The sequence below is a fragment of the Lissotriton vulgaris genome, chromosome 8 (assembly GCF_964263255.1).
Source record: "Lissotriton vulgaris chromosome 8, aLisVul1.2, whole genome shotgun sequence".
Lineage (NCBI taxonomy): Eukaryota > Metazoa > Chordata > Amphibia > Caudata > Salamandridae > Lissotriton > Lissotriton vulgaris.
In genome coordinates this window covers 426,447,391-426,459,851 of record NC_141696.1, presented here as the reverse complement: position 1 = coordinate 426,459,851, position 12,461 = coordinate 426,447,391, and the positions used below count along the sequence as shown (strand labels likewise).

Genomic DNA, 12,461 nt, shown 5'->3' with positions numbered 1-12,461 from the left:
GTTTGGTTGTCCCTTGGCCAAGCGAGAGGATGGATGTGGGCAGGTTTGTTAAGTGGATACGTTGGTGGACAAGAGACGTCAATGTTTGGGAGGTGATTAGGGTGTGGGCTCAGGTAAGGGATGAGTGGATGGTCTGTGTCCTCACGTCCTGTAGTTACTAACGTTTCTAAGCCGCGGCCCTAAAAAGGGAGGAGAGGATATGCAGCTCAAAGAGTTCAAAACTCATTTCTTAAAACAGTTTCACACATTTTCAGGAAAAGTACATTAGTTGATACCTTAATCTCCTGTGCTTTTGTAAGCATCATCTCACTATTTGCTTTTGGAAGAGGTTGGTGATTCTCGTGCGGTCAGTTTGATTCTTGTGTTTTCAGTTTGTATTTTTGCCTGCTCAGAAGTTCTGTGTCTATTCTTACAGCCATTCAGTGTAGGTGTGGAGAGTTCAAAACTCCTCCTGAGAGCCTCTATTATTATGTCCAGTATCTCATGCAGGGTGTCGGCGGCCATCTCTGCTTTTTTATTTCTTTTTTATGGAAGAAGCAGACAAGTGTCAGGAAAAAGTCTGACTCTGTAAGGCATCTCTAAAATTGGTCTCAAAGGTGAGACCTCTTGGTTTTTCCCCTGAATACATTTTATTGCTCTTTTAAAGGGAGTACAAAAAATACAGCAGTACCTATGCCAAAAGAAAAAGGCGCAGTGAAATCACTTAACATGCCCAAATTTCTTACATTTGTTAAGGTTAACAACCCTTGACTACAATGGATAGTACCATCCTATTTTTGAACTCCCTCCAACGCCCATTCCTCCCCCAAACCTATTACACGACCCACATCCTTGATATTTCACGTGGCGTTTCCCCCGCTCTTTTCACCATTTACAAATATAAAGCATCTTTGGTCATACACAATTCGTTGCAAACAATCCCAGTGCTCTCAATTTAGGTGGGTAGTCCCTCACTAGAGGTAGAAACGTAAAATGGCCTTTCAAGGCATCCCATATTTTCCCAAATTGGGGGGGCGGTCTGTTGTATGTCATGTGTGAGCTTTTCAAGGCCTATGGTTTACCTAATTTCTATTCCTTTGCTTAATTACAATTAGACAAATTCTAGAATGCAAAGAAAAACCTGCGGTGTATTCCCAGAGCATGTCACATAGGAAACTTGAGAGCTCCGCAGAAATGCCTAACCAAGGAGAGTGTGAGTGAGTGTGTGCGTGTTTTGAGCCCTGCTGATAATGTCAACCCATCACACCAGCATGGGTGAAGGACCATAGGTGTAGCAAGGTGTTCTTTGCCTTCATCTAGCAGTGGTCGGAGTCTGCCACATAAGAACTAATATAGCCAATGGTTCAGTGTTACCACACTCTCCTGGCCCAGTCCGGGGTGATAAGAATGACTTGGACTCAGTCTATCTTTCTCAGAACGTGAGGTATGAGAAGTAGCCATGAAAATACATTCAGAAGCCCTTCCTTCCATTCCAGCCGGAATGCGTCTCGTATTGAGTGCCCTGGAAGAGATTCCAACATGCAGAATTGTTGACACTGAATGTTTCAATGTTGCAAAAAGATCGATTCAGGACGTATCCCCGGTCAGAAGATGCCCTACACCAAATCAGGATGAAGACGTCACTTGTGGTTCTGCCAGATGACCCCTCCTCCGTTTGTCAGCTCTGGCATTTAGAGACCCCACAAGGTGGTTGGCTACAGGGAAGATGTTCTACTGATCCAGCCCACTCCAGAGGCATGGTGCCTACTGACACCGGATCCGATACTACACTTGGCCCTGCTTATAGTAATAGCACCAGGGTTGTGTTGTCCATAAGGACCTGCAACAGCTTTCCTTCGTTGGATGGCAGAAAGAATTGTAGCGCCAATCGGAACACCCCCAGCTGCTGAAGACTGAGATGGAGTTGTTTATGCTGGGGACCAGACCCCTCTGATCTCCCCCTATCCCAAATGGCCCTCCGAACCTGTAATAAAAGAGCCACTCTTGTGATTATGGCACCCTATGATGACCCTCAACTACCACCATTATAACTGACTTTAGTGTGTTATTTTACCCTAGCCTTAATGTAGGATTGTCCTGCATTTGCCTGCTTCTCTCCTGTTCTGTAATCTTGCTGTCTTTCAGTGGGAGCTGTTACGGAGTGGAACAGTCTTGCCAAGAGCAGAGCGTGTGGGATGTGCATTTGAAGGCGTGCAGTTGTGCAGGAATGTGTATTGTATTGTGCATTGGTGAGAATTAGGAGTTCTTACTCATTCTGTTTTCTGACTTTACCTTGCTTTACGGCAATGCTTAGCTCTGACATGCTTTCAAGTCATCTTGCTTTTCAATTCCATCTTGCTTTGTGCCTTTCTGTGTGCATGACCTAACTAACTCCATTTTCATGACTGAAGCTGTTTTCTGTGCTTGCACGTAGCTGCAAAGTGGGGAGGGCTCTTGCTCCTGTTTTTCACACTTTATAGACTAGAGGAAACCGGTCCTTATCAGAGGAATGTACATGGTCTGTCTCGAAGCTATAGCAAAGGCCTGATCAACCGATGCATCACCGTGGAGCAGACTGGTACGGGCTCTCATGAGAACGAGGGGCGAGGCTTTCTAGAAGCTTCGTTATGGTTGGATTTGTATTAAAAGGGGGAGCCTCCTCTGGTCTGGTGGAAGTTTGGGAGTTTGGATTCCGATCGAGGGCAGATGTGTCTATCTCGGATTGAACCCAGATTGCTGAGCTCTGATCCCCGGCTGTATAAAGACTTCCCCTGGCCTGAAGTGGGCAGTGTATGCATCAGGTGATGTATTGAGTTTTGTGGTTATTGCCATTGTGATGTGAGCCAGTGGCTGTGATCGTTTGAGGTGTTTTCTTTGTGGTGTGGGAGGTGCACATCCAGAGTGATCCTCTACTGTGTGTATATATATTTATATATCTTTCTGATCTCTTGCAGGACGTCCAGTGTATCTTATCTGATATCAGTTATTGCTTGTTTATTAATCAGTATTATCGTTTGCTCAGTTATTGATTTATGCCTTTAGATTATAAGTTTGCTACATATATTTGAATCTAATGCATTTGGTATCTGAGACAGCCTTTGTTTAGAGAGTATTATGTAATAAACCCCATGCCTTATTCTAAAAGTGATAGAGTCTTTGCATTTTGTTAAATAAAAACCCTTTTCAAAAGGTGCTGTTTGTTTTGTGTTGAAGTCTTGCTGTGCCAGGGGTGGTAAGACACGCTCAAAAGTTTATATTATAGGGGGCGTGGCTATGATGGCGGCCTGAGAAGACGTGGAATCGTTCGGCTCCCCGGCCCTGAACCCCGTTAAGCTCATTTCCCTGCATAAAACCCCCCCGAAAACGGAGAGCAGCTTACCTCGCTGAGTCGAGGTCTCTGGAGCTGGACCTTTGCTGGAGGACGATAGCGGCGCCAGCCCCAGGAGTCGCCTTTCCCCCCCCCCCGGAGCCTGTGACCAGACGGGAGCTGTGGAGAAATGGCGGCCGGCCACTGAGGGGGCTGTCACTGCTTCTTGCCGCAGGAGCTCTGCAGCGGATCGGCGGCAGGACACAAAGCGACCAGTGAGGAGGCCGGGACCCGGTGTAGGAGGGTGGATCCCTGGCAGGTCCCTGGCAGTGGTGTGAGTGCGGCCAGTGGCGGAGGCGGCTGAGGCCCGCAAGGGCGCCCTCGGGGAGCAGCGAAAATTGAGCCCCTGGTCTGCATGGAGCGGAAGAGCTGAGCTCCGCCGGCGCTCCAGTGGAAGGTGAGAGGCCAGAGCAGCGGGAAACGGTGCTTTCCCTACCTGGCGCTGCGGAGCTGGTCCCCAGTGGGCATCTACCAGTGGCTCTGGAAGGACTGTGTGTCCCATACTGCGGTGCCGAGGACAGTGCAGGCGGCAACCGCGAAAATTGAGCCCCAGGCTTGGGGGCCTACACGGACCGGCCTGCCAACCCAGCGCTGCATGTGGGAGAGTCGTGACCTGTCCAGCGCCCTCGCCGGCCCACACCTAGGGAGCAGACTGCCCGACAACTTGCACCGACTTGTGGAGACGGGCGGGTGCCCAGGAGGTGAGGAGGGGCACGGAGGGAGCGGAGGTGCCAGACTACGAGCTGCGTCCTGCCCTTGCATGGAGCTGAGCCTGCGGCGACATCTGTTGGGCACAGGAGGCTGGCGGCACGGGCGCACACCTGCACGCTGCCACCGGGGGTGCTAGAGCTGAGAGGGCCGCAGCGTGGCTGGAGGGGGGCCCGCATTGGTCGGGTGCAGCGGACAAAGACTGGAGCGCGAGAGGCGAGGCAACTCCCACGCAGAGTGTCCCCCCACTGGAGTTGGGGGCAGCGGGGGTCAGGGCCCTGCTCCACGAGTCGCCAATCAATCCGGAGGGGCCCGAGCGCACCCCGAGTTCCCTGGGCCCTCCTGAGGTCCACTTTGCCACAGCGGACCCCACCTGGGTGGGCGGACCCACTGAGTCCCCCGGGGCTAGAGGGAACAGTGCAACATGGCCAACAGGCGCAAACTGAGAATGGCCGAAAGAAAATGGAGACGACACCCTTCCTCCCCCGAGCTGAAAGCCCTTAGAAAAATCAGAAACCAATATAACAAAAAGATCATCAATTCCAAAAAAGAATTTATAAGAGCAGAACTGGACAATGCCAAAAACAGACCACGAAAACTCTTTGAGATCTTAAAGCAACAATCAAATAAAGTAGCCAAATCGGTTCAAGAGAACTCAAAAACACCCTTAAGCTGCGAGGAATTCTCCACATTTTTCACGGAGAAGGCCAAATCGCTAGAAGTAGAGCTCATAAGCGCCGCGGCTAACCTTCCGACCCAACCTTTGCCTACGAGCGATGCCAACATGACAACAGAGTGTATTAAGATAAAAAATAAGGCGAATTGGGACACATTTGAATTATATGACCAGGACAAGATCGCCAAAACGCTATAGGAAATCAGACCTAACAACCACTACCATGACCCTCTACCTGCAAAGTGTGTAAGAGAAATCAGCCACATTGTGGTTCCAATCTGGACCAAAATAATAAACGCTTCACTAGCACAAGGGATCCTCCCTGACTGGCTAAAAACAGGTCAAGTAGTTCCCATAATCAAAAAACCGACAGCGGATGCAACAGATCCGAATAACTATCGACCAGTGACCAACATCCCTTTACTGGCCAAACTAATTGAGAAATGCGTGCAGGGCCAACTGAGCCAACACATCACCAAGTTCTCCTTACTAGACGAATGCCAATCAGGATTCAGAGCAGGGCATAGCACGGAAACAGCGATCCTGCATATTGTTGATGACGCGCTACAAGCCCTAGACCAAAATCAAGCATGCCTACTGATTCTCCTGGACCTGTCATCGGCATTTGACACGGTAAATCACGAAGCACTATTGACCAGGCTACAGGACAGGATGGGATTGTCCGGAAATGTGCTGAAATGGTTCAATTCTTTCCTACGGAACAGAACACAACGATTCCTGGTTAACCAATCAATCTCACCCCCTTGCCCTAACGCAATTGGAGTCCCTTAAGGTTCAACGCTATCCCCAGATCTATTTAACTTGTATGTCGAACCTCTTACAGAAATTCTCCGAAAATCACAGATATCCTATCACATGTATGCAGACGACACGCAAATATACATAAAGATCGCCTCCCTTGATGACATTGATCTAATGAATGAGAAACTAAAGATGGCTTTGCAATGGTTAACTACTAATCATCTGAAACTAAATGCCCACAAAACAGAGTTCTTGCTAATTTCACCTCCAAGGAGCCATACTGAAGTAAAGTAATGGACCAAATTGGTGACTGCGCTAAATTGCACTCCAACCCTAGTCAACTCAGCTAAATCACTAGGAATCACTTTAGATGAGAACCTTGACATGAAAGCCCACATTAAATCAATGGCTAAAAGTGCCCGCTTCCACTTGAACTACTTAAGAAAATTGAAACTATTCATCTCAGAGGCGGATCTAAAACTGGCTATCCAATCCTTAGTTATCTCTAGGATCGAATATGGTTGCACCACCTTAGCTGGCCTACCAAAAACATCCACAGCACCACTAAAAGCTTGTCTCAACGCAGCGGCAAGACTCATCACTGGATCTAGGAAATTTGATCATATATCTCCTCACCTGAAAGGACTAAACTGGCTACCTTATGAGGCCAGATTTCAAATGAAGATCGCATGTATTACCCACAAAGCGGTCCACTACAACACTCCAAGATACCTAGTCAAGAAAATTAAGCTATCGAGAGGTAACAGACCAACTAGAAGTGCCAAGGAGCTGCTGTTGTGGCCAGCCATTTTCCGAAAGAAAAAGACTTATGACAGAGCGTTCTCAGGAGCTGCCCCCAGAGTCTGGAACTCACTCCCTCCAAGCATTAGGAAGATTCAAAATATTGTAACATTCAAGCGGGAATTGAAGAGCCATATGAGGAGTAAATACCCTTCATAGGGAAGCTTATTGATCACTGGTATGATCTATTGCCGCCCCATCTCTTAACATTTACGTCAGCAGAAGGGTAATCCTCGACATGAATATTATGAAGGTTAATCTATGACACGTGACTGACTCCACGTACAAGACTAGGCTGTATCCTTATCGCTACCTCATGTCAATGTGAACTTATAACTGTATCTCATAGCCAAAACCATATAATCTTCTACCTCACTTATGTTTGTTTATATGGCTCATGATATAAGTTAAGCCTTACTCACCTCTTAATGCAAATTGCACATGCGTTAGGAATATATATATTTACGCACCCCCTCATAGCCATATATTCTTCTACCTCATATCTGTTTGTTTTTATAATTGTTATTATATTTGTCAATCTGTAACTTACTCTCTTATGTAAAGCGCTCTGATACCCACGGGTCTTGTTCGCGCTATACAAAACACTATAATACATAAATAAATAAACACCGGACGCAGAGGGGGCTGCACCATCACGGACATGCTGGCCAAAAGCACCCCTATAGCGGAGAAGGGCCAATCACCCCCGACGGCACCGACCAGCGCCCCGGGGCAGGAGGATGGAGGGGCCCCTATCACAAAAGCCTTCCTGGAGTCCCTTTTCAATTCTCTACGGGAGGACTTTCAGACATTGAAACATGACCTGGCCGGGGAACAGCGCAAACTTAGCCGGGATGTGGGCGGTTTGGGGGAAAGAGTGGCGACGGTGAAGGAAGCGGACCTCACTCAGAGCGAAGAGGTGGAACATCTGCACCAGTAGCATTCTCCCTTTTCTCTCCAAGTCCAGCGCCTATTTGGTGGCACCTTGAGACAACACAAAGCTGACTTCCTTCATCAGGATTGCAGAGTGCTCCTGAAAAAGTAATTCCATTGTAGGAGGAAGGTAGGTTGGGGAGGAAGTAAATGGCAGGCTAAAACCCCTTTGAACAATCTGTAAGACCCACTAGTACAACATAATGGATATCCAGCTGGGGAGGAACTATCACATTCGGCCTCCAACCAGCTAGTCATGCTTGTGACTTGGCAAACTAAAACGACTTGCTGGCCGCTGAAGCAGGGAAGCAATAATTGGAGGAGTGTTGTCCATGCTGGACTGAATGGTTACTGTTGGTGCCATATCCATTGCTTTGAAATGACTTTGTTGGTTGTTGCAGTACAGGTTGGAATGGCATGCATTATCAATAAGCTAGTCTCCTTGAACACTCTCTAGACTGTCTCTATGGGTGGAGAAACTGCTTAGCTGACATAAACAGCCCTAAAGACCATAATGTGCCACAACTATTCTGGGATTTCTCTAGTGCAGAATCAGCCTTCCCCCGAATAGGCTTGTGTTGTTGAAGGGAATGTTTATTAAGGACTCTTGCACGCCTTTACAAAACCTAGCTGATTGCATCCAGACAGGCCTCATGAGCATGACACAGGTGCCAATATCCCTGTCAATGAAGTCTGTAGAGGCCAGACCAGCTCTGAGTTTTTACTTCTGTCCCAGCCATCCTATATAGTTTGAGTTAGAGACACAGTGAGGTCTTCTTGGACACCCGTCAACATGTGGCTGGCCATATCCCACAATGAGTGGGTGTAATTCCATATAAGGAAACAGCCATAATAGTTCTGAGTGCTAGACAAGGCGAAGAAAACATCCTCTTTCCTAAACCATTATTTCTTTTCGATTTCGTCTTTATTCGATCATAATCAATCATAAAAGACACATAAAAAACAGTACAATATAATATAAAAAACATAAAATCACATACAAAATGTTGTTTAAAAAAAAGACGTCATTTAAAACCCCCAAACAATTTAAAAACAGAGTTAATATAAGAACGAGAGTACATAATCAAGGGATATTCAGGAAGCAGTACACAGTAAGACCAAATAGATTACGTGAAGCCTCGCTGGTTCTTTCTTCTAAGGACCCAAGCCCAGCTCAAGAACTTAGCCATGGCGATAACAATAACTTCAGAAGTTCCGGTTTTGAGAATACGCAAAGCCGTTTTGTAGGATCTTGCACCCAGCAATCTACAGACCGGCTTGAGCCATTTCTGTCGAGGGCCCCTGTAAGCAGGGCACACAAACAAGACATGTGTTATGGTCTCATCCTCTAAAGGACAAATATCACATTTTGTGTCCCGGTCTTCCCCCCACTTATTGATAAAGAATTTTAAGGTGAGTGTACCCACTCTAAATTGGTGGAAAGTGTCCTATCACCAGGACATGTGATAATATCCCAATAAGCCTCATACTTATACTCAAACTTAAAATCTAAAAAGAAGGATGTCAGGGAACCACTAACAACAGATGACAGTGACTTTAAAAAAAACTTGTCCCTGTAAATAGCTTTCAAGTCTTTTTTAGACGGGAAAGAATTCCCTTCCGGGTCGACCCGCAGATGAATAAGGCTCAGATCTAGTAGCAATGCCTTAATCTTCCATAGCCAGGAGATTTTATTTTACTTATCGGCTTCACTAATAGACTTGACGGCTCTTGCATAGGGTGCAACCTCCAGAGTAGTCCAAAGTCTTCGCCAGTAGGCAAAAGTCTAAAACCCGCGGCCTCCTCAAAGGGTATACATTCTAAATCTAAAAATAAGGGCCTAAGAGGCGAGGATTGGGGGAGGCCGGTCATTGCCCTCAAGAACTTATTCTGGGCTCTGACCAAAGGAACTAAGTTTTCGAACCTCCAGAGTTCCGCCCCATAATTTATAGAAGCTCTAACCTTCCCTTGATAAATAGATAGCGCCGGACCCACTGGTTTAGTTTGGGACAGCCGGAATTCTTTTAAAAGGGCACCTGCTAACTGATTATGCCTTAGTACAAATGGATCCAACTGTGGCTTTAAGTTCAAACGTTTGCCCAAAGTAACGCCCAGATAAGCAAAGGAGTCAGTTTGTTCCAGAGGGGCATTATTCATTTCCACTTTAGCTTTCACAACTTTCATTGTGCAAGACCATGAACTTAGTCTTATCGACGTTTACTACGAATTCATGCTCATTGCAGAACAAAGTGCACCGGTCCAGTGCACGTTGCAGACCAGATTGAGACTTAGACAAAATTAAAGTGTTGTCTGCAAACATTTATAGTGGAATCCTGGATCCAGCAAGAGTGGGTGCGTCCGTGGAATAACCAGTGTAATATGCGATAACATTATTTATGAACAATGAGAAAAGGGTCGGGCCAGCACACACCCCTGTTCACGGGGAAGCGGTCTGTCAGCTCACCTTGCAGACCCCAGCGTACCTTGGCATGTGTTGATTCATGTAGTTTTACTATAAAGGATAGTATCTCAGTGGGCATCCCTGCATCCCTAAGGGTTTCCCACATCTTAGATCGGGGAACTAGATCAAAATCAGATTGAAGATCTACGAATGCTGCATAAAGTGTCCCCCCCGCTAACACCACAGTATTCCAGTAAATCATCATGAATCTAAAAACGTGATCGATAGTGCTAACATGGGAACGAAATCCCGCTTGGAAGGAAGATAATATATTGTTCTCATCAATCCACCGGTTTACCCTGCCTAGCACTAGTCTCGCCACAATTTTCTGATATGGGCCTATAGTTAGATGGACAGGCGCGATCCCCCTTTTATAGATGGGGATAATTTCTGCCCCACTCCAGAATTCTGGAATGGGGGTGCCTTTGGCCAAGCCATTTGCAAGGATTTGAATATATTTTAGCCAGTTCTCCCGGTCTGATTTATACATGTCCGCCGGAATACAATTCGGTCCTGGTGCTCTGCCTGCAGCCACTCCATCAAGAGCTCTATCAATTTCGTCTAGGGTAAAAAATAGGGCTAAGTTCGACTCTACGCAAGGCTGATGGTCTGAACTTAGTCCGGGCACTGAAAATTGGGCCGGATAGTGTGCGACCCACACTTCCGGGGGGATGTTATTAGTAGGGGCTGGACCAGCACTGCCATTGCCCGGTTTAATTAAATGCCAGAACCGGCACCAGTTTTTCCCATTAGTTGCCTCAAGGAGGTGCCTCCATCTATTTTCGTAAAACACCTTTTTTGCCCTCAGTTGGGTGGCCTTGTATATTGCCCTAAGTTCCCTTATCTCCATAATAGATCCAGCCCTTATTGCTTGAGATAATTGTCCAAAAGCGAGCCTACACGCCACATCATACCATCTAGCGGGAGGGAGGCACAGTGGATCTTTTTACTTTCTTAACAAAGTAGCTTTTTAGCTTAATGAACAGAGACTCATGTACTTCAGTAAGAGTTGTCAGACTAGCCTCATCGAAGTCTAGCTGAGATGAGTCTGCAAGAGACTCTTTGAGAGTGGACCTTATCTGTATCATAGTGTCTTCATTCTCAGATACCCGTGCCCATTTTAGTCTATGGCTGTCAAGTGACATTACAACATCTGCCGTGACAAACTCTGTGCCATTCCTCCCCGGTAATCGACCCTTAACCTCTAAAGTCAGCGAAAATGGGTTGTGGTCACTCTCTGGTCTGTTTACAACCTCCATATCCTTTAGTCTGGACCACAATTCAAGGTTGATCAGAATATAGTCAATCCTACTACTTCTTCTCCCATTATTGAAGGTGGGATTGCAGTTTGCCAGTTGACTGCCCGGAGCCCACCCTCCATTGTCAGGCTCTTAAGTTGTAATACTGCCTCGGTCCATTTATTAATTAGGGGGGGAGCATTAAGGTAGGGTCGCCCCAACTCATATCCTCATCACTAGTGAGGCTGGCATTTTCAAGACCTAAAGGCTCAAACGTACAATTAAAATCCCCGCGATAACCCAATTACTTGTCCCTTCCGTTAACTTAATAAAACAATCTAAGTTAGAGATGGTCGGAGATGCTTTACCTCCTGCCATACCTCTAGCATAGACATTGACAAGTATAAAACTAGGACTGTGTTCAAAACTGATTTTTAAGACCTGGGTATCTACGTTATCAATACCAAGTTCTTCAACCTGGAGACCCACCTGCTGTCTTACCCAGACTAACAAATCTCCAGATGGACGACCCTTGGGGTTTGAAATAGCAGGTTTACCAAAGGCCAGGTAACCTGGTCGAAAAACAGTACTCAGAGACCAGGTCTCCAGGAAGGCGATAATATCATAGGTCTCAATGAAAATAGACCAATCAGAGGAACTGGTCGCAATATTCCATGAAAGCAAACTAAATATGCTCATGACATTACCATCAACCTGGTCTAATAATAATGGGGCCCGGCATGCACAGACCCCCCTGGGATATCCTGATGAGAGCTTGGGGCAGTCGTAGGTGAGGGTACAGGATGGGTAATTTGGGCCTCTATCACAGGTAGGACTGCGGGAGACAGTCAATCGCACAAATCTAGGCCAGACAAGGGAGCAAATCTGTTGGCAAGATTGAGATCAAAGGGGCCACCTATGGGTCTTTGTGGTGCCGGTCTAACAGCGCCCCCTTTCAAAGAAGGATGGCTCAATCTATAAAAATAACCCAGAGTCAGTGAAGAGATTTTCCCAGGTAGGCGCCATTGGTTCCTGCTCCTCAAGTAACTCAATACAAATCTGAGAACAAGGGAATTGTTAAAATTGGCAACTACACAGTCACCCCACCCATCCTTAGTGGAGTGTCCAACCCATGATACACGTCTTGCCATAATCATTTGATTACAGATATCCCACCTCGGCGTCCCCACATCCTTCAGCTAGGCGCTAAGCCAATGCATGGCTTTAGACATTAACTGCTCAATAGATTCCGTTTGCCCCTCCAATAGCTGCAGGACATTCTTTAAGACCACCACCAGAGGAGCAGCGGCCGGTGGAAGATGTAAGATAATAGAGCCCTCATTACAACCTTTAGAGAAGTGAGCTGGTAGGAGGTCTCGATTAGAATGCCCATAGGGGGCATTAAACTGAGTTCCGGTCCTACCATTACGTTGATCTTGATTGGGGTTGCTCGAAAACCTGCCCCCTGGACTTCTACCCTCCCTCCTTGGAGTACTCGGGATAAGCTGCTCAAATTCAGTTGACAAATTCCCATTC

General features: G+C 46.7%; 1 protein-coding gene across 1 annotated transcript in view; it reads right to left on the bottom strand.

Moving 5' to 3' along the window:
* Positions 1-12,461, bottom strand: part of TUBGCP5 (tubulin gamma complex component 5) — a 523,861-nt gene that overhangs the window by 81,422 nt on the left and 429,978 nt on the right. The gene's annotated exons all lie outside the window — the stretch shown is intronic.